This window comes from Ranitomeya variabilis, chromosome 8 (assembly GCF_051348905.1).
Source record: "Ranitomeya variabilis isolate aRanVar5 chromosome 8, aRanVar5.hap1, whole genome shotgun sequence".
NCBI lineage: Eukaryota > Metazoa > Chordata > Amphibia > Anura > Dendrobatidae > Ranitomeya > Ranitomeya variabilis.
In genome coordinates, this window is record NC_135239.1 from 14,363,650 (window position 1) to 14,389,223 (window position 25,574).

The following is a 25,574-nucleotide window of genomic DNA, read 5'->3' on the forward strand; positions in this document are numbered from 1 at the left end:
TGAGTACCTGAAACAAATTAAAAGAATTCAAATAAATGGATTAAAAAAAAACACAGAAGGAGATTAGTACAAGCCGGATCCTCCTTTTTTCATACTCACATTCAGAATATAAATGGCATTTGACTCTGAAATCTTTTCAGTAAACCGGAAAATTAATATTTTAATATGTCTAGCTCTCCAGAACTCAAAACTTAGTAAAGTGGAATACAGAAAGACTCAGAAAACATATTTAATTGCCTGCAACGTAGAAAATATATATATTTTTATACTTTTTCAAATTCCATTTCAGAATTTTCTGCTCACAGAATAAATTAAGATATTATTTGTACCTTGTTTCAGCAAAAAAATAAAAAGTTACAAATCAATGAAAATGCAAAACTAAAATTCTAACTGTGAAACCTCTCAACACAAACACATTACTTGGAATATTAATCAAAAAAGTGAGACACATAATCTAATAAATAATTCATTTTGCAAATTATTTTTGCTATGATAACTTTGTTCACTCTTTGGTACAAACTCTGGTATTAGCTCCAATGTAAGCAGCGATTCACAGGGGATAAAATGACCTTATTTCATAAATTCCCTGGGCTCTTATAAAGAAAACATTTAATTTCCGAATACTCTGACCATGACCAATTAGACATGCTACTGCATATTTCCCTTAAGTCTTCGTCTTTTGCTCTCTAGATAAATATATTTAAACTAAAAGTTATATATAATTAGTACTTTGTGAACAAAACTTAACTCGGCATTTAAATATTTCCTCCAAATAGAAATTAACGAGTGATTCAAGCAAATAAATCAGTTATGTAACAAGTTTTGTAAAATCATATCCTGAATGATTTAAAGGGAATGTATCAACTAATTTTTTTCTGATTGAAAATGGAAACAAACTGGGTCATATTTATTAAAATTGTCTTTACACAATCTTAAAATTCTCCAAATTTATCAAATTGGTTCATTCTGGTCAATAATATCTCATTTTACTGCAAGTTATGACAGACAGTTTTTTTTTTTTTTGCACAAATTATACCAGAATTTTTGTGCATTTACCTTAATAAATATGCACCAGAGTTTTTCCACATTTGGTCTAATTTTCTGAAATGTATTTTTTTAATTTTATAATGGAGGCAGGAATGTTGAAATAGCTTTAAAGCAGATATGTACATGAGAAAACTAAGTACAGAAGACCTAATGACTTCTAAAGGTTTAGTGAGCATGCTCTGTGTGCTGTGCAGTAGTCACTCTGCAGAGAGGGAGGAGGAGCTGAGCAAGTCCTGTAACTTATTGTTAATGATACGATCCCGAGTTGTTTTCAGCTTTATAATAGACTCAGTATTTCTTATTATAATCCTGTCTGTGATGAAAATTAGATGACGTCTGAGCTTGCTGGTCCTGTGAACAAGTAACTAAGCTGTATTGAAGGGAATGGTGCAGAGTTGCAGTGCTGAACCCAAACTGTAGACAGGTGTGGCACTTTTTATGGAATAAATAAGCCATGTTTTTCTAATCCTCGACAACCCCTGAGTGAGTTGACATGGAAAAATTCTCCGAATGATGAAAAGGAGGTCAAATAACTCAATGTCTCAATGGAAGGGGAAGCTAAGCATGTACTTATCCATGTGACCTCTGCTGTCAATCACTAATCACTGTGTGGTTTTATGCATGACCGATAAGGCCAGTTATTACCTCCATAGTCGTGTGGGCATATATAAGCTGTATTCAGAGGACTCCAGTCATTTTGGTTGCATTTCATTCATTAGTAGACTGCACTATTATTTCATCATAGAACAGTGTAGAGACTCACATTATTGCAGCCCTTTACTTCCTCCTTGCTGATGTCAGCTACAAGAACACAGCGATCAATATCAAGAGAGAACTAAAGAAATATAAAGCTAAAAACACTTGTAACAGGTTACCCAGGGAATTATAAGCTGTCTGTGTGTATGTAGAAGGAAGCTAGTTAGTAAAGACTGGTGATCACAGCAGTATCAGCACTTTTTCCTGGAGGCTGTCTCTGATAGATAAGAGGGGTGACAATTGGTAAGTGTATATGAACTAATAAGCTTGTAGAAAGAGCGATTGTGAGTAGGCTGCAACTCCACAGAATCAGTAACACGGCACATAATAACAATCTGTACAAAAAAGGAGAGGGTCAACGATGAAGGAAAGAACTTCCCACAGCTGCAGCACCGAAGGAAAGGGCTTCCCACAGGTGCAGCACTGAAGTAAAGGGCTTCCCACAGGTGCAGCACTGAAAGAAAGGGCTTCTCACAGGTGCAGCACCAAAGGAAAGGGCTTCCCACAGCTGCAGCACCGATGGAAAGGGCTTCCCACAGGTGCAGCACCAAAGGAAAGGGCTTCCCACAGGTGCAGCACTGAAGGAAAGGGCTTCCCACAGCTGCAGCACCAAAGGAAAGGGCTTCCCACAGCTGCAGCACCAAAGGAAAGGGCTTCCCACAGCTGCAGCACCGAAGGAAAGGGTTTCCCACAGCTGCAGCACCGAAAGAAAGGGCTTCCCACAGCTGCAGCACTGAAGGAAAGGGCTTCCCACAGCTGCAGCACTGAAGGAAAGGGCTTCCCACAGGTGCAGCACTGAAAGAAAGGGCTTCTCACAGGTGCAGCACCAAAGGAAAGGGCTTCCCACAGCTGCAGCACCGAAGGAAAGGGCTTCCCACAGGTGCAGCACCAAAGGAAAGGGCTTCCCACAGGTGCAGCACTGAAGGAAAGGGCTTCCCACAGCTGCAGCACCAAAGGAAAGGGCTTCCCACAGGTGCAGCACCAAAGGAAAGGGCTTCCCACAGCTGCAGCACCGAAGGAAAGGGCTTCCCACAGCTGCAGCACCGAAAGAAAGGGCTTCCCACAGGTGCAGCACTGAAGGAAAGGGCTTCCCACAGCTGCAGCACTGAAGGAAAGGGCTTCCCACAGCTGCAGCATCGAAGGAAAGGGCTTCCCACAGCTGCAGCACCAAAGGAAAGGGCTTCCCACAGCTGCAGCACTGAAGGAAAGGGCTTCCCATGGGTGCAGCACTGAAGGAAAGGGCTTCCCACAGGTGCAACACCGAAGGAAAGGGCTTCCCACAGGTGCAGCACCGAAGGAAAGGGCTTCCCACAGCTGCAGCACCGAAGGAAAGGGCTTCCCACGGGTGCAGCATCGATGGAAATGGCTTCCCACAGGTGCAGCACCGATGGAAATGGCTTCCCACAGGTGCAGCACCGATGGAAATGGCTTCTCACAGGTGCAGCACTGAAGGAAAGGGCTTCCCACAGGTGCAGTAATTAAGTCTGGAGGAGTAAAGTGCTTCATCATGCACAATTCTGTAAAACAAAACAAAAAACCCATAAAAGCCTCATCTATATGGACTTCAAGAAAAAATGCAGAAAAATAACCAACACACTGAGAGCGTAGAGAACTCTGCCAGACGCAACGATGCCAACATGCATAGGGGGACATAAGCATCCACTCACGAGAGAGACAATTAGAGATAATAACCTCTGATTTTATACATCTCTCTTCTCTCCTGATGCCGGGAATTAAATGAAATTACCAGACATTCAGGACGGAAGAAGATTCTGTACTGAAATCCGCTCGACTCAAATTTAAAGACCCACCGGACTGAAATTGTAAGTGCGTGTACACACATGCAGACATGCGCACACACACTCATAATATTTTATCATTATTGTACACATTATAACCTATACTTTACATTTTCTTACACAGCATGGGGTAAAGGAGACTGTTTTAACTGAGTCCTGATACCTGAGTGACCCTAAATCCCCTTTGCCACATAACAGAACACCAGTTAGGTAGATGGAAGAGACGGAACCTACTGATGAGTGAATTTTTTGATATTTCAATTTGTCAGATTCACCAAATTCTTCTAGGAAATCCTATTTCAGTTTGCTGTAATTAGAAAGTACTCCAAAACTTCCAAGAGTCCTGAAAAACATTTGTGACGCTTTTCCCTTTTCCTGACACACTAATCATTTTCACTGCTGTGCTGTTACACACTATACGTACAGTTTTTTCAGTGTTTTAAAGCTTTCTCTCCTTATTTGTATGGTTGAGATGGGAGCTGTGACGTCCTTTCACTATCCAGATTCACCCTAAATTTACTGCTGCATTTCCTGCCTCTGCTTTTATACAGTCTAGGATAATTCCTCCTGATTTTAATTTACAACACTTTAACCCCTTTAATATATCCGTCATAGGTCGCCTCCCCCTCTTTGGTCCGAGCTCCAGCACTGATCCCGCACCTTTTCCAGCACATGACAGCTGATCTGATCAGCTGTCATGTGCCCCTAACAGCCGTGGGTGGAATCGCAATCCACCCGTGGCTGTAACCTGCAGGAGACCACTGTGGCTGCCATTGTGTGGCTGGCGCTCATAGCAGATGAGCATTTTTGTTGCAGAAGAGCGCAGAAGACTATTGAAACTAGTAAAAGGTAGAAAAAAAAGTTTTAAAAAATATGAAAAAATTAGAATATAAAAGTTAAAATCACCCTCATTCACCCATTCAAAATAAAACAATAAACAAATAAAAAATACATATATTTGGCATTGCCGAGTTCAGAATCGCCCGATCTGTGAAAATATAAAAAGAATTAATCTGATTGGTAAACGGCGTAATGAGAAAAAAATCTTAACTCCAGAATTATGGTTTTTTTGGTTGCCGCAACAGTGCAATAAAATGCAATAACGGGCAATCAAAAGAATCATATCTACACCTAGATAGTGTCAATAATAACATCAGTTTGGTGCGCAAAAATAAGCCCTCACTCAATCCGAGATCACAAAAAATGGAGACGCTACTGATCTCGGAAAATGGGGTTGTTGTTTTTTTTTTTTTTTTTTTTTTTTTTTTTTTACAAACTTTGGATTTTTTTCACCACGTAAATAAAAAAAGAAGCTTTATGTGTTTGGTATCGACAAACTTGTAACGACCTGGAGAATCATAATGGCAGGTCAATTTTAGCATTTAGTGAACATGGTAAAAAAAAAAAACAATTGTGGAATTGCACTTTTTTTGCAATTTCATAACACTTAGAAGTTTTTCCCATTTTCCAGTACATGATATAGTAAAATCAATGGTTTTGTTCAAAATTAAAACTCGTCCCGTATTGACCGAAAAATAAAAAAGCTACGGTTCTGGAAGGAAGGGGAGCAAAAAATGGAAACGTAAAAACGGAAATTCCTCCGGTCCTTCAGGGGTTAATAAAGCCAGAGACTTTACTACATGAATTACATCATTGACTAAAAGTTCTCCTCCCTCCTCACTTTACCTGCACAGGAAAGAGTTACCGAATAAAAAGTGATGTCCACATTTCATTTCAATACCATAATGGATCAATAAAGGGGTTTTCCCACAAACAAAGTTCATTTTAATCAATAGATCTTAGAATAATAATAATTTCCACAATTGGATGTGTTTAAATAAAATGTTCCTGTGCTGAGATAATCTTGTACATGTGCCCCTGCTGTGTACTGTGTAATGGTCGTGTCCGACCATACTGTACAGGGGAATGATATGATCATACCACATCTCTGGGCAGGGGAGGATGCAGAAGAGAATATACAGACATTACATCCAATTACCCTTGATCCTCACACTTACTGTACATCCACCTTGATCACAGTGTGTAGGTGGAAGCTATACTGCCAGGAGAAAACACGGGTGGCATCAAGTCTGCCAAGTTGTCAGGTAGCGAGCAATGCCAATAATTACAGAGAAGAAAACATTCTTGCGTCTCATTGTTATTAGCGTCTTGTAGAAGGTAAAACATTCCAATGTTAACACCCAAGGACAGATGACAAGCAACAAAATGTTATAAATGTATAAAAAGCCCCCCAAAAAATAGCTGAACGCTGCAGATGGTGAATGTAATTGTGGAGATTTCGAGATTCACAGTAATTTGCTCATTAAGGTGCAAATAGGAGAGTAACAAAGATAAGGCACTTATATCAACATGTGTTCCGGCTCATTTCTTTGGTTTGTGCTTTAGTTTCTTTTACTTTGCACTCTTCCCTTTTTGGGGTCGGTGTTATGCTTGTAAAACCGCTGTGCTACGGTCCGGGGAGAGCCTGGAGGGGTGCAACTAAGCGAACAGCTGGTTCTTCACTAGAGCCCCTGATGGTGGGGTTAGACTTCAGCCCAGGAGCACGCCAGGTGCTACTCCAGGACAGACACCGGAGCCACGGCAGCTGACCTCAAAGGGCAGGGAAGCAGGACCGGCCAGGAACTGGGTAACCGGGGGATGTGTGGGTAGTAGACAGAACAAATTCTGGATTAGGAACGGACAGGATGAGTTCAGGGACCCAAGACGGCCCCGGGTACAGGATCACAGGTGCAGGTTCAGACTGGACTGGTGAGGGTAGCAGTATAAATACGGACAGGACGATCTGCAGGACGGCCTCAGGGACAGGATAGAGCAGGGCAGACAGGAATCAGTCCAGAGATGCATGCTAATAGATGCAGAGAGTTTCTGGATCTTTTTCCTTTCCTCTACAAAGGACATACCATATTTTTCACTTTGTAAGACGCTTCGGATTATAAGACGCACCCCAAATTTTGAGGAAAAAAAAGAGGAAAAAACCTTTTTTTTTTATAAATTGGTGGTGCTTCTTATAATACATGCATCTTATTGCTTACTGGGGGGCGGTGGCTGTGGTGAAGGGGGGTCCCAGGGTCATTGCTGGAGGCAGGAGTGGAGCGTTGCTGCAGGCTGGGATGAGGGGTGTGCAGGTGTCCTGTGCTGCGGGGGGCTCCTGTTCTGCAGGGGTCTCCTGTGCTGCAGGGGGGCTCCTGTGCTGCAGGGGGTGTCTCCGGTGATGCTTGCGTCTCCAGTGTTGTAGGGGGGCTCTGCCGACATTTTGAGAAAGGCCAGAGCCCCCGGCAGTTCGTCCATGCTTTCCTGTGCGACGGACTTCGGGAAAATGACTGCCGGGAGGCAGCACATGTGCAGATGTAGATTTTGGGGACAAAGATCTCGAGAGATGAGATCTCAGCTCTGAAATCTCATCTCCCGAGATCTTGGTGCCGAGAACTCTTTCTGCGCATGCGCCATCTCCCGGAGGCCATTTTCCCAAAGTCCGTCGCACGGGAAAGCATGGACAAACTGCCGGGGGTCTGGCCTTTCACAAAATGTGGGCAGGGCCCCCCGCAGCACCGGAGATGCAAGCATCACCCTGGGCAGCAGCAGCGGACACCCCCTCATCCCAGCCTGCAACGGTACCAGTAAGCGGTATATCCGCTTTGTAAGACGCACCCCCATTTCCCCCCAAATTTGGGGGAAATAAAATGCTAAAAATATGGTAAATATATTTCTCTGTCGCTGCTTCCTGTGAGTCGGTGGCTCTTCCTGATCAGTAATAAGAGGTGGTCCATGCACTGAGCCAATCAGAAGTCTTCACCTGCTGCTTATCCTCCCCACTCACAGCAGAAACTCTCAGAGAGAAAGAAAAAGGGAAACTGCAGCTGCATACCCCTCCTCCCCCTCTCTGTCTAGTATTTCTGTATTACTTATTGCTTTTCTGAGGACTTTCCTGAAGATTTATATAGCGCCTGTAGGTTTAGAAGGTGGAGAACTATGATGAAAGTCCTGTTTTACCCTGTTAAAATGTAGTCCAAAAATTCCTTGCATTCACATAGGCTACTGATTCGTGATTGATTTTTATTTTACATTTTTTCTTCATTTTGTGAACAGTAACTTTGCAGGAGCCGGAGAATTCATGGATGGAGCGAACATCTGAGATGGTCATGTAGGTCATCGGTACCATATGCTTGAAGAGGAGTGTGACTGCAGCCCCATAATGTGGGAGCACAGGTGATTAGGAGAGACGCTTCTATATTTAGCGGCTTTTCCTCCGGGATGTTCTCAAACACCGGACCGATCGGCGGCTTCTTTTTATTCTCTGGTAAATAAATAAAATCTCAAGTTCTGTAATAATCCTGGGAGAGGGGCTGCAGCGTTCCTCCATAGGGTCTCTGGTGAAAAATCCAGAATCCCAATGCCATGATCATTTTCAACCCTTTCATGACTGGGTATTCTTTTTTTTACGCTTTTGTTTTTTCTTTACGATTTTTCAAGAGCCAAAACTTTATTTTTATGGTTTCGTCGGCAAACCCATATGAGGGCTTCTTTCTATGCTGGAAAAGTTGTAGTTTTGAATGATCCCTTTAACTTTACCATAAAATGTAGTAAATAACTGGAAATTAATCTAAGTAAGATGAAATTGGAAAGAAAAACACCTTCACAACATTGCTCTTTGGATTTTGGAACAATGACCTGGTAACATGATTCTCAAGGTCGGTGCTACAGCAACACCAGACGTGCATGTTTTACAGTATATATTATGTAGAATTATTATTATTATTATTATTATTATTATTATAATTATCTATTTTTAGTGGTTAAAAAACATTCAGAACTTTGTGGAACAACAAAATTGAATTTTGTGTTGCTATTTTCCAAGACCATATAGCTGTGTGATAGCTTAATTTTACGTTTTGTTTTTAAACTTGTGTTTTATTTATATGATTTTGGATACATTTCAGTTGCATTTTTTTTGCATTCTTTTTGGAATTTGAGGCGACTAAAAAACACTAACATAGCATTTCATTTTTTTTTCTTTTTGGGAATTTATACTTCATTTTAAATATGTTCACATTCTGATTGGACTTTTTTTTAACTGTTAAATTTAACTGTGTTATATATTTTTTTCCATCTTAGAAAATATATTTTTTGTTTCTTAAATTTCTTTATATTCAAACTTGGAAAAGCCGCGTGATTTAAACATTTACATGTATTTAAAAAAAAAATCTTTTTATTTTAACTTCCCATTAGGCGATTTGAACTTATGATCATTGCATCACTTGTAGAAAATACTGCAGTATTTCAGTATATAGTTAAACTGAGGTTCTATAAACCCTCAGGCACAGACTGAGCTTCATAGGAGGGTCCACCTGACAGTGACGGGGGCTTTTAGCAGAGCATAGTAACCCATCGCCATCCCATGGTCGCATGGAACCATTGGGAGCTTGTGTACTACCGCATATGCCACTGTCAGCGATTGTCAGCAGCGACTGGAACTTGGCTCTAATTGCTGCTGTTACAGTCAGATGCCAGAGTCCACTCCATACCCTGGCTGTGTTACATCCATTCTTGGTTTTAATATAACCATTTTTCTACCTTGAAAAGGTATGTAGGGGGCAGGAAATGGTTGTTGAATGGTCATGGCCTCAAGAGGGCGCGGTTCTAGCAGAATTTTCTAGATGGCATGCTGCTGGTCTCTGCAAAATTGTCCAACTAGGCTGAAATTGGCAAGTACGGTATGTACATACATCAGTATGTTCACTGCCAAACATTCCCATTCCTAAAAACAATGCAACATAACAATATCACATATGCATGGAAAGGTGCAGCTGTATAGGGCAGAGGTAGCAGCGGCCCTCATTGCATAATGGGTGGGGGCCCCGGTACAGTAGATATTTTGTAATGGGGTCCAACAGATCCGAAATACCGTGCTTATTTTTATCAAATCTCAGATTTCTAAATTAAAAAAAAAAAAGTTACAAATTCTTCACTGCCGACAGCCAGTCGGATCATTAGGCAAAGTTTTGGCAATTAGGAGCCTATTCAATACTTTTTTCCACATTAACAAGCATATTGCTCGCCGAGAATAAAAGTAGCAGACCACAATATTGATTTTTGAGAATGTGCCCGGCGTTATTAGCAGAGATTGGCAGAGGCTGAGATGTGATTTTTTTAGATCTGTTTTGATTAGTTTAATTTTTGCCTAAATTATATCTTCATTTCGAAGAACTGGCCCAAAGCGACGGGAAAGTGGCAGAGCATCAAATCGTCTGCGGGAACGATACAGCCGAGCTTTCTGTTATCAGATCAGACGTTTGTGTTATTTGTAGAAGGTTCTATCCGGACGGAAGATATAAATTAACAAAGTTCTGGAACTTTCCAATAAACTTTGGTCCATATTTATTCACCAGTTTTTATGTAAATTGTGCCAAACACAGTTGCTAAATCCTGATGTGCGCATTTTTTTCTACTTAACTTGCTATAGTTGGAAAGTTGTGAAAAGTGAGAATTATTTTGCTTTAATAATAATTTGGTTTGTGTCATCATTTCTATAAACCGATAACTTTCTTATTTTTCCATCGTCGCAGCTATATGAGGACTTGGCTTTGCACAGAGAGCAGTAACTTTTTTGGGTACATAGAACATTGTGATAGTTTTTTATTGCATTTTTGGAGAATGTGTTGTGCTCAAAAGTAGCAATTCTGGTCTTTCATTTTGTTGTTCTTTACAGTACTTATTTTGAAAAAAGGTGGGAATTTAAACTATTTATATTTATTTTTGTAAGATATAAAAAATTGTTTCAACTACTTTGTATATGTTTTATTAGTCACCATAAGGAAGTTAAACCTGCAATCAATTGCTTTTACTATGTGCTGCAATCCTTTTTTATTTTATAGGAACATCGCGATGGCCATTGTGATCCAGCTGTACACCTCAATGTCTGGGGGAGAAGATGGCAATGAGCGGCTGAAAAGGTGGCCACAATGGTAAAACCCTATCAAGGGAGCACTTTATACAAAATTAATTGCAACTTATTATGCTTATTGCAGTTCCTCGGGGGCGGGGCATGCCTGAGAGATAGAGGTCCTGTGTCATGCACCACTGTTGTGGATTCTGTTTGCGGGCTCCCTCTGGTGGTTACTGCTGGTACTGGGTGACCTTGGTGGGTTGCGGCCTTTGGTTTCCATCTGTCCATCAGCGGCTGGGTGTTTCCTATTTTACCTGGCCTTTCTGTCATTTCCCTTGCCGGCTATCAATGTGTTCAGATGTGCTCTGTTTGGTTCCTGCCTACCTGCTCCCAGATCTTTCAGGATAAGCTAAGTGCTGATTTTCAGTTGTTTGGTTTTTTGTCCAGCTTGCTTAGAATGTCTCTTTGTTAGCTGGTTGCTCTAGTGGACTGAGGTTCTCCCCATGTGCCATGAGTTGGCACATGGGTTCTTGTAATCTCAGGATGGTTTTTTTGATTAGGGTTTTTTTGCTGACCGCTCAGTCCCCTTTTGTGTCATTCTGCTTTCTAGTTTTCAGCGAGCCTCTATTTGCTAAAGCTATATACATCATCTCTATGTGTGTGCCTTCCTCTCATTTCACCGTCAATACATGTGGGGGGCATCTATACCTTTGGGGTTAATTCCTCTGGAGGCAAGTGAGGTCTTTGTTTTCTCTGCAGTACTAGTTAGCTCTTAGGCTGGTGCGTGGCGTCTAGAACCAACGTAGGCACGCTCCCTGGCTATCTCTAGTTGCGTTTGTCAGGCGTAGGGCAGCGGTCAGCCCAGGTTCCATCACCCTAGAGCTCGTCCGATATTTATTATTACTTTGCTTATCCTGTGCTATCCCTAGCCATTGGGGATTCATGACAGTATAGCCGGCCCACAAAGTGTTAATTGTTTGGGCTGAAGCAGGAGAAAAAGAAGTGTTCAAGGAAAATTTTTTTTTTTTTTTCCTTCAGAGTTTTGCTGCCTAGCCCTTAATTGCTGTCTAGCTGCTTCTTACCTCCTCTTAACCCTTGAATGGCTCTGATTTTAGCTGTTTATCATGGATGTCCAGAGTTTGGCTTCCAGCCTGAGTAATCTCGCGGCAAAGGTTCAAAACATACAGGATTTCGTTGTTCACACTCCCATGTCTGAACCTAGAATTCCTATTCCAGAGTTTTTTTCTGGAGATAGATCTACCTTCCTGAATTTCAGGAACAATTGTAAATTGTTTCTCTCTTTGAAATCTCGCTCCTCTGGAGACCCTGCTCAACAGGTCAAGATTGTTATATCGTTCCTACGGGGCGACCCTCAGAATTGGGCATTTGCATTGGCACCAGGGGATCCTGCATTGCTCAGTGTGGATGCGTTTTTTCTGGCATTGGGATTGCTCTATGAGGAACCTAACCTAGAGATTCAGGCTGAAAAGGCTTTATTAGCCCTCTCTCAGGGGCATGATGAAGCGGAAATATATTGTCAGAAATTTCGGAAATGGTCGGTGCTTACTCAGTGGAATGAGTGCGCCCTGGCTGCAAACTTCAGAAATGGTCTTTCTGAGGCCATTAAGGATATTATGGTGGGGTTCCCTGCGCCTACAGGTCTGAATGAGTCTATGGCTATGGCCATTCAGATTGATTGGCGTTTACGGGAGCGCAAACCCGTGCACCAGTTGGCGGTGTCTTCTGAACAGGCACCTGAGACTATGCAATGTGATAGAATTCAGTCCAGAAGTGAACGGCAAAATTACAGGCGGAAAAATGGTTTGTGTTTTTATTGTGGTGATTCAGCTCATGTTATATCAGCATGCTCTAAACGCACAAAAAGGGTTGATAAATCTTTTGCCATTGATACTCTGCAGTCTAAGTTCATTTTGTCTGTGACTCTGATTTTTTCACTGTCTTCCATTTCCGTCGATGCCTATGTGGATTCGGGCGCTGCCCTGAGTCTTATGGATTGGTCATTTGCTAAACGCTGCGGTTTTAGTCTAGAGCCTCTGGAGGTTCCTATTCCTCTGAAGGGAATTGATTCTACACCATTGGCTATGAATAAACCGCAGTATTGGACACAAGTGACCATGCGCATGACTCCTGTTCATCAGGAGGTGATTCGCTTCCTTGTACTGTATAATTTACATGATGTACTAGTGCTTGGTCTGCCATGGTTACAAACTCATAATCCTGTCCTGGACTGGAAAACAATGTCTGTGCTAAGCTGGGGATGTCAGGGGGTTCATGATGATGCACCTCCGATTTCTATCGCTTCATCTACTCCTTCGGAGATCCCTGCGTTTTTGTCAGATTATAGGGATGTTTTTGAGGAACCTAAGCTCAATTCGCTCCCTCCTCATAGAGAGTGTGACTGTGCTATAGAATTGATTCCTGGCAGTAAGTTCCCAAAGGGTCGTTTATTTAATCTGTCACTGCCAGAGCATACTGCTATGCGGAATTATATTAAGGAGTCCTTGGAAAAGGGACATATTCGTCCATCTTCGTCCCCTCTGGGAGCAGGTTTTTTTTTCGTGGCAAAAAAAGATGGTTCCCTGAGGCCTTGTATAGATTATCGCCTTCTGAATAAGATTACAGTCAAATACCAGTATCCATTGCCATTATTTACTGATTTGTTTGCTCGCATTAAGGGGGCTAGGTGGTTCACTAAGATAGATCTTCGCGGTGCGTATAATCTGGTGCGGATAAAACAGGGTGATGAGTGGAAAACCGCATTTAATACGCCTGAGGGCCATTTTGAGTATTTGGTAATGCCTTTTGGACTCTCCAATGCTCCGTCAGTCTTTCAGTCCTTTATGCACAATATTTTCCGTGAATATCTGGATAAGTTTATGATTGTGTATTTGGATGATATTTTGGTGTTTTCTGATGACTGGGAGTCTCATGTTCTACAGGTCAGGAAGGTGTTTCAGGTTTTGCGGGCCAATTCTCTGTTTGTGAAGGGCTCAAAGTGTCTCTTCGGAGTCCAGAAGATTTCTTTTTTGGGGTACATTTTTTCTCCTTCTACTATTGAGATGGATCCCGTTAAGGTTCAGGCTATTTGTGACTGGACACAACCTACATCTGTTAAGAGCCTTCAGAAGTTCTTGGGGTTTGCTAATTTTTATCGTCGGTTCATTGCTAATTTTTCCAGTATTGTTAAACCTTTGACTGATTTGACTAAAAAGGGTGCTGATGTTGCTGATTGGTCTCCTGCGGCCGTGGAGGCCTTTCGGGAACTTAAGCGCCGGTTTTCTTCTGCTCCTGTGTTGTGTCAACCAGATGTTTCACTTCCTTTTCAGGTGGAGGTTGATGCTTCCGAGATTGGAGCGGGGGCGGTTTTGTCACAGAGAAGTTCTAATGGCTCGGTGATGAAGCCATGTGCTTTCTTCTCTAGAAAATTCTCGCCCGCCGAGCGCAATTATGATGTGGGTAATCGGGAGCTTTTGGCCATGAAGTGGGCATTTGAGGAGTGGCGTCATTGGCTTGAGGGTGCTAAACATCGCGTGGTGGTCTTGACTGATCACAAGAATCTCATTTACCTTGAGTCTGCCAGGCGTTTGAATCCTAGACAGGCTCGTTGGTCGTTATTTTTTTCTCGTTTCAATTTCGTGGTTTCATACCTGCCAGGTTCAAAGAATGTGAAGGCAGATGCTCTTTCCAGGAGTTTTGTGCCTGACTCTCCTGGAGACACTGGGCCTGCTGGTATCCTTAGGGATGGGGTAATATTGTCCGCCGTATCCCCAGACTTGCGACGCGCATTGCAGGAGTTTCAGGTGGATAAACCGGATCGATGTCCACCAGAAAGGCTATTTGTTCCGGATGATTGGACCAGTAGAGTCATCTCCGAGGTCCATTCTTCTGTGTTGGCTGGTCATCCTGGAATATTTGGTACAAGAGACTTGGTGGCCAGGTCTTTTTGGTGGCCTTCCTTGTCTAGGGATGTGCATACCTTTGTGCAGTCTTGTGAAGTGTGTGCTCGAGCTAAGCCTTGCTGTTCACGGGCTAGTGGGTTGTTGTTATCCTTGCCCATCCCGAAGAGGCCTTGGACGCACATTTCCATGGATTTTATTTCTGATCTCCCGGTTTCACAGAAAATGTCCGTTATCTGGGTTGTGTGTGACCGCTTTTCTAAGATGGTTCATTTGGTGCCCTTGCCTAAGTTGCCCTCCTCCTCTGAGTTGGTTCCTTTGTTTTTTCAGAACGTGGTTCGTTTGCATGGGATTCCGGAGAATATCGTTTCTGACAGGGGATCCCAGTTTGTGTCTAGATTTTGGTGGACATTTTGTGCCAAGATGGGCATTGATTTGTCTTTCTCGTCTGCATTCCATCCTCAGACGAATGGCCAGACGGAGCGAACTAATCAGACCTTGGAAACTTATTTGAGGTGTTTTGTTTCTGCTGATCAGGATGACTGGGTTGCTTTTTTGCCACTGGCCGAATTTGCTCTTAATAATTGGGCTAGTTCGGCCACGTTGGTCTCTCCTTTTTTTTGTAATTCGGGGTTTCATCCTCGTTTTTTCCTCTGGTCAGGTGGAGTCTTCGGATTGTCCTGGAGTGGACGTGGTGGTGGACAGGCTACATCACATTTGGAATCAGGTGGTGGACAATTTGAAGTTATCTCAGGAGAAGACTCAGCAGTTTGCTAATCGCCGTCGCCGCGTGGGTCCCCGACTTCTTGTTGGGGACTTGGTGTGGTTGTCTTCTCGTTTTGTCCCTATGAAGGTCTCTTCTCCTAAGTTCAAGCCTCGGTTCATCGGTCCTTATAGGATCTCGGAGATTCTTAACCCTGTATCTTTCCGTTTGGATCTCCCAGCATCGTTCGCTATTCATAATGTGTTCCATCGGTCATTGTTGCGGAGGTATGAGGTGCCTGTTGTTCCTTCGGTCGAGCCTCCTGCTCCGGTGCTGGTGGAGGGAGAATTGGAGTATGTTGTTGAAAAGATCTTGGATTCTCGTCTTTCCAGACGCAGACTCCAGTATTTGGTTAAGTGGAAGGGTTATGGTCAGGAGGACAATTCCTGGGTGGTCGCCTCCGATGTTCATGCGACTGATTTGGTCCGCGCCTTCCATAGAGCTCACCCTGATCGCCCTGGGGGTTCTCGTGAGGGTTCGGTGACCCCTCCTCAAGGGGGGGGGTACTGTTGTGGATTCTGTTTGCGGGCTCCCTCTGGTGGTTACTGCTGGTACTGGGTGACTTTGGTGGGTTGCGGCCTTTGGTTTCCATCTGTCCATCAGCGGCTGGGTGTTTCCTATTTTACCTGGCCTTTCTGTCATTTCCCTTGCCGGCTATCAATGTGTTCAGATGTGCTCTGTTTGGTTCCTGCCTACCTGCTCCCAGATCTTTCAGGATAAGCTAAGTGCTGATTTTCAGTTGTTTGGTTTTTTGTCCAGCTTGCTTAGAATGTCTCTTTGTTAGCTGGTAGCTCTAGTGGACTGAGGTTCTCCCCATGTGCCATGAGTTGGCACATGGGTTCTTGTAATCTCAGGATGGTTTTTTTGATTAGGGTTTTTTGCTGACCGCTCAGTCCCCTTTTGTGTCATTCTGCTTTCTAGTTTTCAGCGGGCCTCTATTTGCTAAAGCTATATACATCATCTCTATGTGTGTGCCTTCCTCTCATTTCACCGTCAATACATGTGGGGGGCATCTATACCTTTGGGGTTAATTCCTCTGGAGGCAAGTGAGGTCTTTGTTTTCTCTGCAGTACTAGTTAGCTCTTAGGCTGGTGTGTGGCGTCTAGAACCAACGTAGGCACGCTCCCTGGCTATCTCTAGTTGCGTTTGTCAGGCGTAGGGCAGCGGTCAGCCCAGGTTCCATCACCCTAGAGCTCGTCCGATATTTATTATTACTTTGCTTATCCTGTGCTATCCCTAGCCATTGGGGATTCATGACACACCACTTCACTTCATCAGGCATAACACATTTTAGTTTTTCTTGAAGTGATACTTTATAGCTGCATGCCCTCCTGACAGCCCCTGCTTGTTCAGTATCTGTGTAAAATATGCTGTGTACTGGAGCGAGGCAATGATTACAAGAAATGTTATATGGAAATCGGAAACTATATCTCCAACAGTGCAAGCTATCAAGAATTAGCTGGTAACGGGGTCTCTATCCTGGTACCATTTGAAGCCTCTATGAATGAAGTATAAAAAAATTATGTAAATCAAAAATGTTTAAAAAATAATAATCTGTAGATATAAAAGGGGGATTCTGCTTGGAACTATCTGTATTTGTATAGATCCCTGTACAATTATCTATGTCCATGATGTCTTGTTGCTAATGAACCCCTACTCACCTGTGATCAAGGGGTGAAGCTAGCAGCAATCCTTCATTTAATCTGCAGCGCCCCCACAGGTGAAGCAAAGTATTGCGCTGTACTCATTGAACTCCCTAGGGATCATTTTTGGTGCCGGAGGTGCAGAGGGTTAATGTGACTGGACACCTCTGGGGATGGGTGTTTTTCTTTAAATGTTTTGGGGCTATGCTATCACCAACATAGTCATGAAAAGGAGTTTATAGCCGGAGTTCTCCTTTAAGTCATTTACAGATTTTAATGCATTTTGGGAAGAATTCCAAACCAGACTCTCTGAGCAGAAGAAATCCAAAAGAAATCCCTCCGAGGACAAGAAACTAATCGATTCGTCCATTAAACCCATAATCTCGTAGTATATTTGTTCCTATAATCCAATAACCCCATAATGCAGTTACCAATGCTTTCTTATCGAACCGTCTGCATTTAGAGGCCTGTGTCTGCCCTGCGCCGACGTAGTACCCCGGCCATTACTGAATCTTCTATTATGAGGCACCATTTACGTGTAGATAATGACTGTGACCTTAGACTTGTAATATCTTGCCGGTGCTGATGCAACATTGTAGCACGATATCCTGTAAGATGAGGAGTTTGTGTTAAAACACTGGGTATAATATATTGAATAATCAAGGTCCAAAGCAAAGAATCTGCAAAGTCTACGACCACGGTGTCCCGGAAATGTCGCACAGCTGCTCGCTGCACAATCTCATGGTGATGATACATAGTCGTCAGTGGAGAGTTCCTTCTGACCGTTTGTAAATAATATTCTCACCGCGAGCGGCAACATTGTATCTCAGCATAATCATGGAAATCCTTTTCATATGTCTTGTAATATTCTTATACTTTACAGTCCAGAACCGGGGAAAACCGGGATGAGTCTGCCTTCATCATTCCTCATCAATAACAGGCACACTGACCTGAAGAACTAGTCTGAACAGATGCAAACCCAAAAAAAAAAAAAAAGCAACTTTCATATCAAAATGCGAAAATGGTTGCACTCAATTGTGTTAAGGCGCGTCATTGTCAATGTGAAATAGATGAAGTGGGAATAGCAAAATGGCTTTTGAAATTTAGGAAAAAACACAAAATTTGGCCAAATAGTGCGAGACCATTTAACACTATTTTTTTTCTACAGGTGGCCAGTATTATTTTTTTTCTTCTTTAGGTGTTTTTTTTTCTATAGGTGACACAATGATATTCCCAGTGTTTGTAGAGAGCATATAGTTATTTTTTTCTATAAGCGACATAATATTTTTTCTGTGACTGGGTTTATGGGTGACATGATATTTCCCTTTATAGTTGACTGCGTTACTTTATATACAGAGCATAGTTTTGTTTTTTTCTATAGGTGACAGGATTATATATTTTCCTGTAGGTGATGGGTTTTTTTTCTATAGTTGACACAATGATATTTCCCTCTATAGGTGACTCAGTGTTACTTTATATGCAGAGCATAGAGTTGTTTTTTCTATAGGCGGCATGATGATTTTTTTTCTGTAGGTGATTCAGTGTTATTTTATACACAGTATAGTTGTCCTTTTTATAGGTGACACAATTATATATATTTTTCTGTCGGTGGCCCAGTGTAACGTTTTATAGAGGGCATAGTGTTATTTTTCCTATAGGGGACCAGTGATATTTTTTTTTCCTGGGGCCACATTACTGTTAATGCTCTGCAGAGAATAGTCGGAGGTTTTACCTTTAATAAGGGCCAACCACCTTTAATGCCTTCAGTCCTGACTGCAGCGGACGCCTCACATGGACTTGTTTCCCTGGGTGCACATTACATACAGCAAAGCTCAGGACTGTGCCAAAGCAGAAAATATCAAGATTCCTTCTACTCGATTACATCCGTGGCCGGCAGTGATGTAAATGGCTGACTGCAGAAAGTAATAAACCCGACAAGGGAAAAGCAGATTTATTTATTTACTTTTCTCACAATGAAATCTATCACTTTAAGAGAGAATTTCCCTCTAGAATCCAGAAATCCCAGCAAATATGAGACGTAGCGGTGATAAAACCTCCATGTAACCATTCCTTGGTTACAATCTATATTCCGGCTTAGATCACACAGCTTTCCTACACTCCTGAATGGCACAAGTCCAGGCACAATCACTACATAGGGATGGAGGCTTACGGTAGAGGAGTTGGGTGGTTGTAAGAGCGCATTTTAGCATCCGCATTATAGTCTCAAGTCCTGGCCCGACTGCGGATTTTATGACCCGAGCAGATGAAAAGGGATCTAGAATAACAACCAATCAGGTCGAAGATCTCATAATGAGTCCTGTTTTTCTGGATGTGATACGTATAGGAAATATGCGCCCACGTAGCAGCTGTCAGGATGAGGCCGAAATATTCAATATTTGGTATCAACGAACGTTCCCCAAATAAAATAATAAAAGAAATAAATAATTAACTGAAACAGCTGTGTAAGAGGCTTCAAACTGGGAGAGGAGCAGACAAACTCCACTACAATGGTGAGAATGTGGAAGACAGATTCATGTCACAGGATACAAGATGGCAAGACTGAGAACAGCAACAAGACTCAAGGTAGTTATACTGCATCAGCGAGGTGTCTCTCAGGCAAACATTTCACATCAGTCTGAAATTTCAAGATGTGCTGCTCAAGCTTCACTGAAGAAGCACCAAAAAAAACAGCCAACATTGAGGACCGTAGACACAGTGGTTGCTAAAGAAACTTAGTGCAGCAGATACAAAATACATCATGTTACTTCACTTCAAAATCAAAAGATGTCCAGCAGTGGCATCAGCTCAGAACAGGCAGTGACCAGAGGGACCAGCGACACCCATCTACTGTGCAGAGAAGTTGTCTTCATGGGAGAATAGATGATGTCACAGCTCACCTCCTCCTCCTGTACAATGACTGATAACACCTCTATATACAGTAGATAACACAGGATCCACCATTCACAATAGGTGTTGTCACAGCTCACCTCCTCCTCCTGTACAATGACTGATAACACCTCTATATACAGTAGATAACACAGGATCCACCATTCACAATAGGTGATGTCACAGCTCACCTCCTCCTCCTGTACAATGACTGATAACATCTCTATATACAGTAGATAACACAGGATCCCCCATTCACAATAGGTGATGTCACAGCTCACCTCCTCCCCCTGTACAATGACTGATAACACCTCAATATACAGTAGATAACACAGGATCCACCATTCACAATAGGTGATGTCACAGCTCACCTCCTCCTCCTGTACAATGACTGATAACATCTCTATATACAGTAGATAACACAGGATCCACCATTCACAATAGGTGATGTCACAGCTCACCTCCTCCTCCTGTACAATGACTGATAACATCTCTATATACAGCAGATAACACAGGGTCCACCATTCACAATAGGTGATGTCACAGCTCACCTCCTCCTCCTCTTGTATAATGACTGATAACACCTCTATATACAGTAGATGACACAGGATCCACCATTCACAATAGGTGATGTCACAGCTCACCTCCTCCTCCTGTACAATGACTGATAACACCTCTATATATAGTAGATAACACAGGATCCACCATTCACAATAGGTGATATCACAGCTCACCTCCTCCTCCTGTACAATGATTGATAACACCTCTACATACAGTAGATAACACAGGATCCACCATTCACAATAGGTGATGTCACAGCTCACCTCCTCCTCCTGTACAATAACTGATAACACCTCTATATACAGTAGATAACACAGGATCCACCATTCACAATAGGTGATGTCACAGCTCACCTCCTCCTCCTGTACAATGACTGAAAACACCTCTATATACAGCTGATAACACAGGATCCGCCATACACAATAGCTGATGTCACAGCTCACCTCCTCCTCCTCCTGTACAATGACTGATAACACCTCTATATACAGTAGATGACACAGGATCCGCCATTCACAATAGCTGATGTCACAGCTCACCTCCTCCTCCTCCTGTACAATGACTGATAACACCTCAATATACAGTAGATGACACAGGATCCACCATTCACAATAGGTGATGTCACAGCTCTCCTCCTCCCCCTGTACAATGACTGATAACATCTCTATATACAGTAGATAACACAGGATCCACCATTCACAATAGGTGATGTCACAGCTCACCTCCTCCTCCTGTACAATGACTGATAACACCTCTATATATAGTAGATAACACAGGATCCACCATTCACAATAGGTGATATCACAGCTCACCTCCTCCTCCTGTACAATGATTGATAACACCTCTACATACAGTAGATAACACAGGATCCACCATTCACAATAGGTGATGTCACAGCTCACCTCCTCCTCCTGTACAATAACTGATAACACCTCTATATACAGTAGATAACACAGGATCCACCATTCACAATAGGTGATGTCACAGCTCACCTCCTCCTCCTGTACAATGACTGAAAACACCTCTATATACAGCTGATAACACAGGATCCACCATTCACAATAGCTGATGTCACAGCTCACCTCCTCCTCCTCCTGTACAATGACTGATAACACCTCTATATACAGTAGATGACACAGGATCCGCCATTCACAATAGGTGATGTCACAGCTCTCCTCCTTCCCCTGTACAATGACTGATAACATCTCTATATACAGTAGATAACACAGGATCCACCATTCACAATAGGTGATGTCACAGCTCACCTCCTCCTCCTGTACAATGACTGATAACACCTCTATATATAGTAGATAACACAGGATCCACCATTCACAATAGGTGATATCACAGCTCACCTCCTCCTCCTGTACAATGATTGATAACACCTCTATATACAGTAGATAACACAGGATCCACCATTCACAATAGGTGATGTCACAGCTCACCTCCTCCTCCTGTACAATGACCGATAACACCTCTATATACAGTAGATAGCACAGGATCCACGATTCACAATAGATGATGTCACAGCTCACCTCATCCTCCTGTACAATGACTGATAACACCTCTATATACAGTAGATAACACAGGATCCGCCATTCACAATAGGTGATGTCACAGCTCTCCTCCTTCCCCTGTACAATGACTGATAACATCTCTATATACAGTAGATAACACAGGATCCACCATTCACAATAGGTGATGTCACAGCTCACCTCCTCCTCCTGTACAATGACTGATAACACCTCTATATACAGTAGATAACACAGGATCCACGATTCACAATAGGTGATGTCACAGCTCACCTCATCCTCCTGTACAATGACTGATAACACCTCTATATACAGCTGATAACTGTTATGATCCTTAGTGGTTGAGGATCACAAATTACTCCAGCAAGGTGACTAAACATAGGACAAGCTCTAGGGAGGTGGAAAACTGGACTGACCGCAAAACTGAACCTATCCAACCACACTAGAGGCAGCCGGTGAACGTGTCTAAAATCCTAGACGTCTCGAGCCAGCCTGAGGAACTAACTACCCCTAGAGAGAAAGAAAGACCTCTCTTGCCTCCAGAGAAATAATCCCCAAAAGATATAGAAGCCCCCAACATATAATAACGGTGAGGTAAGAGGAAGGCACATACACAGGGGTGAAAGCAGATTCAGCAAAAGAGGCCCACTAATTCTAGATAGCAGAAAATAGAAAAGGGGTCTATGCGGTCAGTAAAAAACCCTTACAAAATATCCACACTGAGATTTCAAGAACCCCCACACCAACTAACGGTGTGAGGGGAGAAACTCAGTCCCCTAGAGCAACCAGCAAGTAAGAAATCACATTTTAACAAGCTGGACAAAAAACATGATGAACGCTGATAATCAGAAACTGAACAAACAAAAACTTAGCTTGTCTTGGAGAGACTGGGAGCAAGGTAGTCACCAGGAATCTGAAGAGCACTGAATACATTGATAGCAGGCAAGGAACTGAGTATCCAGGTGAGCTAAATAGGAAACCAACCAAGGATAACGAACCAGGTGATGAAGCCAACCTGCAGAAAGACAACACTACACAGTACCGCTTGTGACCACCAGAGGGAGCCCAAAAATAGAGTTCACAACAGATAACACAGGATCCACCATACACAATAGGTGATGTCACAGCTCACCTCCTCCTGTACAATGACTGATAACACCTCTATATACAGTAGATAACACAGGATCCACCATTCACAATAGGTGATATCACAGCTCACCTCCTCCTCCTGTACAATGATTGATAACACCTCTACATACAGTAGATAACACAGGATCCACCATTCACAATAGGTGATGTCACAGCTCACCTCCTCCTCCTGTACAATAACTGATAACACCTCTATATACAGTAGATAACACAGGATCCACCATTCACAATAGGTGATGTCACAGCTCACCTCCTCCTCCTGTACAATGACTGAAAACACCTCTATATACAGCTGATAACACAGGATCCACCATTCACAATAGCTGATGTCACAGCTCACCTCCTCCTCCTCCTGTACAATGACTGATAACACCTCTATATACAGTAGATGACACAGGATCCGCCATTCACAATAGGTGATGTCACAGCTCTCCTCCTTCCCCTGTACAATGACTGATAACATCTCTATATACAGTAGATAACACAGGATCCACCATTCACAATAGGTGATGTCACAGCTCACCTCCTCCTCCTGTACAATGACTGATAACACCTCTATATATAGTAGATAACACAGGATCCACCATTCACAATAGGTGATATCACAGCTCACCCCCTCCTCCTGTACAATGATTGATAACACCTCTATATACAGTAGATAACACAGGATCCACCATTCACAATAGGTGATGTCACAGCTCACCTCCTCCTCCTGTACAATGACCGATAACACCTCTATATACAGTAGATAGCACAGGATCCACGATTCACAATAGATGATGTCACAGCTCACCTCATCCTCCTGTACAATGACTGATAACACCTCTATATACAGTAGATAACACAGGATCCGCCATTCACAATAGGTGATGTCACAGCTCTCCTCCTTCCCCTGTACAATGACTGATAACATCTCTATATACAGTAGATAACACAGGATCCACCATTCACAATAGGTGATGTCACAGCTCACCTCCTCCTCCTGTACAATGACTGATAACACCTCTATATACAGTAGATAACACAGGATCCACCATTCACAATAGGTGATGTCACAGCTCACCTCCTCCTCCTGTACAATGACTGAAAACACCTCTATATACAGCTGATAACACAGGATCCACCATTCACAATAGCTGATGTCACAGCTCACCTCCTCCTCCTCCTGTACAATGACTGATAACACCTCTATATACAGTAGATGACACAGGATCCGCCATTCACAATAGGTGATGTCACAGCTCTCCTCCTTCCCCTGTACAATGACTGATAACATCTCTATATACAGTAGATAACACAGGATCCACCATTCACAATAGGTGATGTCACAGCTCACCTCCTCCTCCTGTACAATGACTGATAACACCTCTATATATAGTAGATAACACAGGATCCACCATTCACAATAGGTGATATCACAGCTCACCTCCTCCTCCTGTACAATGATTGATAACACCTCTATATACAGTAGATAACACAGGATCCACCATTCACAATAGGTGATGTCACAGCTCACCTCCTCCTCCTGTACAATGACCGATAACACCTCTATATACAGTAGATAGCACAGGATCCACGATTCACAATAGATGATGTCACAGCTCACCTCATCCTCCTGTACAATGACTGATAACACCTCTATATACAGTAGATAACACAGGATCCGCCATTCACAATAGGTGATGTCACAGCTCTCCTCCTTCCCCTGTACAATGACTGATAACATCTCTATATACAGTAGATAACACAGGATCCACCATTCACAATAGGTGATGTCACAGCTCACCTCCTCCTCCTGTACAATGACTGATAACACCTCTATATACAGTAGATAACACAGGATCCACGATTCACAATAGGTGATGTCACAGCTCACCTCATCCTCCTGTACAATGACTGATAACACCTCTATATACAGCTGATAACTGTTATGATCCTTAGTGGTTGAGGATCACAAATTACTCCAGCAAGGTGACTAAACATAGGACAAGCTCTAGGGAGGTGGAAAACTGGACTGACCGCAAAACTGAACCTATCCAACCACACTAGAGGCAGCCGGTGAACGTGTCTAAAATCCTAGACGTCTCGAGCCAGCCTGAGGAACTAACTACCCCTAGAGAGAAAGAAAGACCTCTCTTGCCTCCAGAGAAATAATCCCCAAAAGATATAGAAGCCCCCAACATATAATAACGGTGAGGTAAGAGGAAGGCACATACACAGGGGTGAAAGCAGATTCAGCAAAAGAGGCCCACTAATTCTAGATAGCAGAAAATAGAAAAGGGGTCTATGCGGTCAGTAAAAAACCCTTACAAAATATCCACACTGAGATTTCAAGAACCCCCACACCAACTAACGGTGTGAGGGGAGAAACTCAGTCCCCTAGAGCAACCAGCAAGTAAGAAATCACATTTTAACAAGCTGGACAAAAAACATGATGAACGCTGATAATCAGAAACTGAACAAACAAAAACTTAGCTTGTCTTGGAGAGACTGGGAGCAAGGTAGTCACCAGGAATCTGAAGAGCACTGAATACATTGATAGCAGGCAAGGAACTGAGTATCCAGGTGAGCTAAATAGGAAACCAACCAAGGATAACGAACCAGGTGATGAAGCCAACCT

At 42.8% G+C, this 25,574-nt stretch overlaps 1 long non-coding RNA gene across 1 annotated transcript in view; it reads left to right on the top strand.

Annotated features, from left to right (window-relative positions):
- Positions 1-25,574, top strand: part of LOC143787400 (uncharacterized) — a 60,769-nt gene that overhangs the window by 17,445 nt on the left and 17,750 nt on the right. The window contains exon 2 of the long non-coding RNA XR_013218352.1: positions 10,496-10,585. This is a non-coding gene — a long non-coding RNA (uncharacterized LOC143787400). The remainder of the gene's footprint in view (positions 1-10,495; positions 10,586-25,574) is intronic.